We start from the raw sequence: 7,206 nt of genomic DNA, 5'->3' as shown, positions 1-7,206 counted from the left end.
GTCTCTCAGTCGTGTCCAACTCTTTGCAACCCCACAGACTATAGCTTTTGATGTTTTGAACTGTGGTGTTAGAGAAGACTCTTGAGTGTCCCTTAGACAGCAAGGAGATCCAACCAGTCAGTTCCAAAGGAAATCAGTCCTGAATATTCATTTGGAAGGACTGATGCTGAAGCTGAAACTCCAATACTTTGGCCAGCTGAGAAGAAGAGCTGATTCATGGGAAAAGACCCTGATGCTGGGAAATATTGAAGGCAGGAGGAGAAGGGGATGACGGATAATGAGATGGTTGGATGGTATCACCAACTCTATGGAGATGAGTTTGAGCAAGCTCCAGGAGTTGGTGATGGACAGGGAAGCCTGGTGTGCTGCAGTCCATGCGGTTGCAAAGGGTCAGACATGACTGAGCAATTGAACTGAACTGAACTGAACTGAACTGTAGTCTGCCGGGCTCCTCTGTCCATGGAATTTTCCAGGCAAGAATACTGGAGTGGGTTTCCATTCCCTTCTCCAGGGGATCTTCCCAACCAAGAGATCAAACCCGTGTTCTTGTATCTCCTGCATTGGCAGGTGGACTCTTCACCTCTACCGCCACCTGGGAAGCCCACGGTTCATTGTATCTTGACTCAAAACTGTCAGCTGGGATCAGAACTTTCCTCCTTGTCTGTTTGGTTTCTTCCTGGACCAGCAGCTACCTGGAGCATGTTCTTCTTGTGGTGAATGGCAGGAGTGCAAGAGAAGAAGCCAGAGCATGGCAGCAAGTATAAAACTCTGCTTTAGTCACATTTAGTAATATTTCATTGTTGTTCAGTTGCTAAGTTGTGTCCAACTCTTTGCGACCACATGGACTGCAGCATGCCAGGCTTCCCTGCCCTTCTCTGTCTCCAGGAGTTTGCTCAAACTCATATCCATTGAGTTGGTAATTCCATGCAGCTATCTCATTCTCTGTTGCCCCCTTCTCCTCCCGCCCTCAATTTTTCCCAGCATCAGGGTCTTTTCGAATGAATTGGCTCTTCACACCAGGTCGCCAAAGTATTGGAGCTTCAGCTTCAACATCATTCCTTCCAATGAATATTCAGGGTTGATTTCCTTTAAGATTGATTGGTTTAATCTCCTTGCTGTCCAAGGGACTCTTAGGCATTAACCAACACAATTCACATGTCAAGCCCAACATGAATGGATCAGTGAAGTATTTTTCATTCATAGTGGAAAGAACTGCAAGCTTTATGGGAAGATGTGTAAATGTATAATTATATATATTTTTAATGATTTATAATTCATTTTATTGAAAATAACAATTTACTCTATCTACCCTCTTGGTCAGGATCCTTCTGCATACTTTTTGCCATCCCAAGAAAATAAAAAATCTCTCTCAGTTTTGGCATCAGGTTCAAAGTCCAGGATCTCATGATTTATATCAGGTATAGGTGGGATGCTCTGGATCTGAATATCTCTGAACTGAATCACATGTTATCTGCCTCCCACACATTTCACATACAATGTTGGAATAAGGACAGGATAAACAAATTAAGATAGTTGCATTCAACGAGGAAAAAACTGAAAGAAACATAGAAATCACTGGTCTATAGCAAGAACCTGAAATTCTGCCAGGTTTCCCTACAAAGAGACTAGCATACACTTTGGCTAGTCCCTGGTTCCCCACCTGGGAGTTTATCATTGATATACTGTAATATAGTGTATCAATACTGTATATACAGCATAGATACAGCACACAGATATACTGCAATACAGTATATCAGTACTGTAATACAGGGTCTTTACTCTGTTCGATGAATGCCTTCTTTGGCTTTTCTGATAAGTACTGGGAATATGTTCTTCTCGGTAGCTGAGTTGATTTTTCAACCTGTTTCCCACCTGTAATACCCAAACTACAGGTACACTTAGTACTTTTTGTTTGTTTTGCCTCATAGGTTATTGCAATAAATCTAATATTTTGTTACTACATAATATGGGTAGTCATTTTTCCAGCCTCTGATTACAGGTTTTTTATAGTTTTCTTTCTCTTACCACATAATCCCAAACCAAATGATACATATTTTACAGGTTTTTGAGAGCAGATGCCCATTTCTGGTATAATTTTTCTGTTAACTAGCAATTGGCACATTAATGATGAATGACAAGCCCCATAACATGACCCAAATCTCAGAGGCTCAAATAACAAGTGTTTATTTTCTTGATAATGATTGAAACAGTACTACTGAAGGTCATCAGGGGACTTGGTTCTAGGCCACTGATTCAGTTCAGTTTTGTTCTAGGAGTTTTTCATTCTTCTTCAAAAAGTGATTATTTATGACATATATTTCTTCTAGGAAATGGCAGGAGCACCAGGATGCAAGCAAGATACACAGGGTATGTAAAGGCTCTGTTCTCAACATTGGTTAACTAAATGCCTGCCAACATTTAGTCAACCAGAGCAAGTCACATGGCTAAGCATTAACACCAGAGGGTGAGGGTCACTTTCTACCCACAGTTACATGTCACCTGAGATGTATATTAGAGCAGGGAGGGAATCAAGAATTGAGAACTGTTCAGCTGGCACACATGCTAAAAACATCAACTTGTACTTGTTGTTTAGTCATGTCTGACTCTTTGCCACGCCATGGACTGTGGCACGCCTGGCTTCCCCATCCTACACTATCTCTTGGAGTTTGCTCAAACACATATCCATTGAGTTGGTGATGCCATCCAACCATCTCATCCTCTGTTGTCCCATTCTCCTCCTGGCTTCAATCTTGCCCAGCATCAGGGTCTTTTCCAATGAGTTGGCTCTTCACATCAGGTAGCCAAAGATTTGGAGCTTCAGCTTCAGCATCAGTTCTTCCAAAGAATATTCAGGGTTGATTTCCTTTAAGATTGACTACTTTGATCTCCTGAGGTCCAAGGGACTCTTAAGAACAACTTGTATAAATGCTGTGAAGAAACTAAAGCAGAGTTTTACTTAGAGGATGCCTAAAAAGCTATTAAGAGTAGTTACTTGGAGATGACATTTATACCAAGGCTGAATGCCTTTCAGGCAAAGGGAGCAGACAGTTCAAAGACCCAGAAACAGAGATAAGCTCAGGGTGATGGAGGAACTAAAATAAAACCATAGGTGGGTGGTAGAAGATGAAATTGATCCCATAGGCAGAGATTATTTAGACCTCTGCTATTATCACTGTTGGGCTTCCCAGATGGCACCAATGGTAAAGAATCCATCTGCCAATACAGGAGATGCAAGAGATGTGGGTTTGATCCCTGAGTGGGTGGGGAAGATCCCCTGGAATAGAAAATAGGATCCCACTCCAGTATTCTGGCCTGGAAAATTCCATGGACAGAGGAACCTAGTGGGGCTACAGTTCATGGGGCCACAGAGTTGGACATGACTGGGTGACGGAACACATTATCACTGTTAGAGGCATTATCATATAACTGGACATTTTCAGAGGATTGTCTACCAAATGTTGAAAGTGTGTGTGTGTGTGTGTGTGTGTGTGTGTGTTCTACAGGTTGTCATGATAACCCATCAGTAGGGTAGCTGAAGTCAACCAGTCTGGAAAGTTTTATTCAGACTGAGTTATATAATTCATTTTGAATAATTTACTTGTTCACTCATTCTTATTGGAGTATTGGCCTCCTAAGGTGTTTCAAAAGGAACACCTGAAAATGTAAGAACTCTTGACATACCAGCAAAAATACCCAAGAGGTAAAATGGTGGCCTCTGGAAATAGTTGCCTTCTTAACAATTCCAGGTATTTCTTTTGCTCTGGGCTTCTGAAAACTAACTGCAGATATAAAGGAGTTGGTACCTTCTTTATCCCCTTAGTTGCACTCTTGGGAAAAACCTTTTATTCTTTGGCTCCTTAGAGGGTTTTCTAGATCTGAAACAGCAACATCTCTGATTGTTGACTATCTTTTCCTGGGAAGTCCTTGTGCTGGTCCTTTTGAAAAGGATATAACCCTGTGTGTAAACCTCAAAGGTGTAATCCACGCCCTTGAGAAGTTCATGATTCATGAGGGTGTCAACAAGTTCAAGTGGGGCATACTCATGACCACAAACAGTGCACTCACATATAAAGTCACTCATAAGTATCTCAAAATGAATCAGAAACACAGAGATGCTGATCACTGAAATGCCCTAAATCAACGGTCCCCAACCTTTTTGGCACCAGGGACTGGTTTTGTGGAAGATGATTTTCCATGGACCAGAGAGGGGAGATGGTTTCAGGATGATTCAAGCCCATTGCATTTATTGTGTACTTTATTTCTATTATTATTACAGCAGCTACACCTCAGATCATCAGGCATTAGATTCCAGATGTTAGGGACCCGTGCCCTAAATCATGAGATCTTGAACACTTTCTAGAAATGACCATTGATCTTGGTCCATTGTGAAAAACTTGATTAAATGTTGGCTCTTAATAAGCCATATTTTCTTTTGTCCTCATCTTTGTATAGACTTAAGGAAAAGAGGGGCTTCCCTGGGGGCTCAAATGGTAAAGAATCCACCTGCAATGTGGGAGACCTGGGTTCGATCCCTGTGTTGGGAAGATCCTCTGAAGGAGGGCATGGCAACCCCCTCCAGTATTCTTGTTTGGAGAATCCTTATGGATAGAGAAGCATGGCAGGCTACAGTCCACGGGGCCGCAAAGAGTCAGACACGACTGAGCAACAGCGCAGCACATCGCAGTAAAAGAGAGCTATTCTCTTCTCAAACATGTGAAACAAGAAATCAAAACCAGCCACACAGGGGAGCGGGTCCTCTCCCTGGGTCACAATAACACCTCTACAGGTGTGCCCTTGACTTCTATTAAGAATGACCAGTGAAACAGGTGAAATCCACAGCTGTAAATGTACACTGCAGCGTCTTTTAGCAAGAAAGGGACTGTGTCTAGTTGAATCAGAGTATGCTGGCTGGTGGAGCTCAGATGCAATCATGTGGTTTTCTGGGGGGAAATAAATGCGACAGTGTTTATCTCACACACATGTGTTTGTCAGAAGACCCCAAAGCAGCGGGCAGAGATCTGTGAAGCATGGCCACTTGTCCCAATGGCTGCACCTCTTCTTTTCAGGCGGGGCCCAGAGGAGGTCATCAGCGCTGAAGCAGTTGAGGCTCTGTTCAGCTCCTGTGCCGCGAGGAAGAACAGGAATCCAGCCAGGAGGAGGACTTGGGGCCTGATTCCTAACCATCTCCGCTGGACTCCAGTCACTAGCACCGCTCAGAGAAGAGAGCAAGCTGAAGAAAGCATCCAGCCTGGGTGAGTGGCCGGTTAAAAACCTATAGGACGGTTCAATCAAAGGCATTGCCTCACTCTGTCCTGTGCCGCTATTGTACCTTGGAACACATGCTGCTAGGGGACAAAGAGGACACGCATTTATTTTCAAGCATAGGACTTTGGAACCACTTGGGAAGAATATTCTTGATTGAGAACCAAAACATTCCATGATGCTTAACAAACCTGCAAATTGAAAAATCAGCATCGGCCTGTGCAGCCGGGAGAAAGAAGGACCTATACCCTGAAAAAAAAATTTTTTTTTTCAAAATACCCCTTAAATGATATTTGTGTGCATTTGCAAAATTACCGCTTTCTGAATCGAAGTCTCAAGCTGTTTGCGTCTGAGAACATATGTTGTGCCGGTAGACAGCCTCCCAGCCTGCCGACGCCCCTGACATCCCCCGCCGCATCGGATAATGGCCAGTCCCGCGAAGAAGGCGCCGCCGCTCAGTCAATGCCCCTGTAATAATATTTTAAAATAAATGATATGCATCATTAAATCACCGAGGATGACTAACTCAATTTTAGAAAACCCACAACTCCAGCAATCATAGTTACAGCTCTGATTTGAATATTTCCACTTTCACCTGAGCAGCCAGTGGGAGCCAGTCAAGCAGATTCGCATCCGGGCTGTAGTCTCTGAGGAGCAGACAGGAACCCGTGATTATGTAGTTACAGGAACATAGGCTTGATGCCTCCCGGTCCGCCTGGGCATTTTTAGACTTCTCCTTCCTCCCTTCTTGCCTTCTTATTTACATATCACAGGCATCCTCTTTGTAAAGTTATTTTAAATAATTTATTAGATTGATCTTTTTAAAATTCTACCCTGGCTAAATGTCATAAGGAGAAGAGGTGGGGGGGAGCAAAAAAAGTCTTCTAAACTTATTTAAAGGTTTCTTCTGGAGTAGGCCAGTTACCTGCTTCGCTGCTGATATTCTAAAAATACCTCCATGTCCGTACCATTATCCATTCTTCACGTCCAATTGCTCTGTTATGGTAATAGTCAGAAGCACACCATGCAGTAATTACTTACAGCTGACTGAAGAAAAGAATATTCAACTCCCCCACTGTTCCAGGAGAAGGTCTTTATGCTCTATTAACTCATTCCTGTTTATTAATACTCTACTGGTAATTCAGACTGCTGCCTCTTAGGTTTGTAATAGGAGGACTATTAAACAGCAATTACTGACCATATGGGTTGGCGAATATTTGTTGTTTTTTTTGGTGGTGGGCTCTTCTTCCCCCACCTCCTTCCCACTTGTTTTTTTTTTTTTTTTTAAGAAGCCATATTACAACACAGTAAAAGTAACATCACATCTGCATGAGATTAACAAGTCTGGCAGTATTTCTGCCTCAGAAAATGTGAATTTATTCCCATATTATCATGGCTGATTTAGGAAAAAGAGATCATGGGAGACATAGGGAAATGTGGGAGTTTGTTCACATGTGGGAAGACCCCTACTCTAGAAGAGATCCTGGCACTTGTCTTCTCTAAGTCACCTGGCAGGCTGCTTCTTACTGCTTTTGAGAGGGCACTCACCCACCCTCAGGCATCCTCCACTTTGGAAAAATAAGCATATTTCTGAGGAACCCAAAGCTGATACCTTTTCCCTTTGTATGTTCCCCCAAGCATTTGGAAGTGGTCACTTTAAAATTTAACGTTTAGTCGATTCATCTCCCAAAACCAGATATGTGAACCCTGGGAGTTGGCAAAAGGCTTCTCCTGGGAGAGGGATAGCATGAGTAATGGGTTCAAGTGAGGCAGGCAGGTGGTAAACGATGATTATGGTGATAATAACATGAGCCTCTCTCCCAGGTAGTGAGCTCTAAACACATGGCAAGCATGAAACCCATATAAATGGAGATATGTCTTTGAGATAAATAGGAGATCAGGAGACAGTTTCCACTGGAAGATGCTGGGTTGTGATCCAGAGCA

General features: G+C 42.9%; 1 long non-coding RNA gene across 1 annotated transcript; it reads left to right on the top strand.

The window, feature by feature from the left end:
* Positions 1–721: 721 nt before the first annotated feature.
* Positions 722–6,462, top strand: LOC138435578 (uncharacterized). Its single transcript, XR_011255145.1, has 3 exons — positions 722–758; positions 2,328–2,367; positions 5,067–6,462. It is a non-coding gene; the product is annotated as an uncharacterized lncRNA (long non-coding RNA).
* Positions 6,463–7,206: the final 744 nt, after the last annotated feature.

The sequence above is a fragment of the Ovis canadensis genome, chromosome 3 (genome assembly GCF_042477335.2).
Source record: "Ovis canadensis isolate MfBH-ARS-UI-01 breed Bighorn chromosome 3, ARS-UI_OviCan_v2, whole genome shotgun sequence".
NCBI classification, from domain to species: Eukaryota; Metazoa; Chordata; class Mammalia; order Artiodactyla; family Bovidae; genus Ovis; species Ovis canadensis.
Note: the sequence above shows the minus strand (reverse complement) of the source record. Positions and strands in the feature narration are given on the sequence as shown.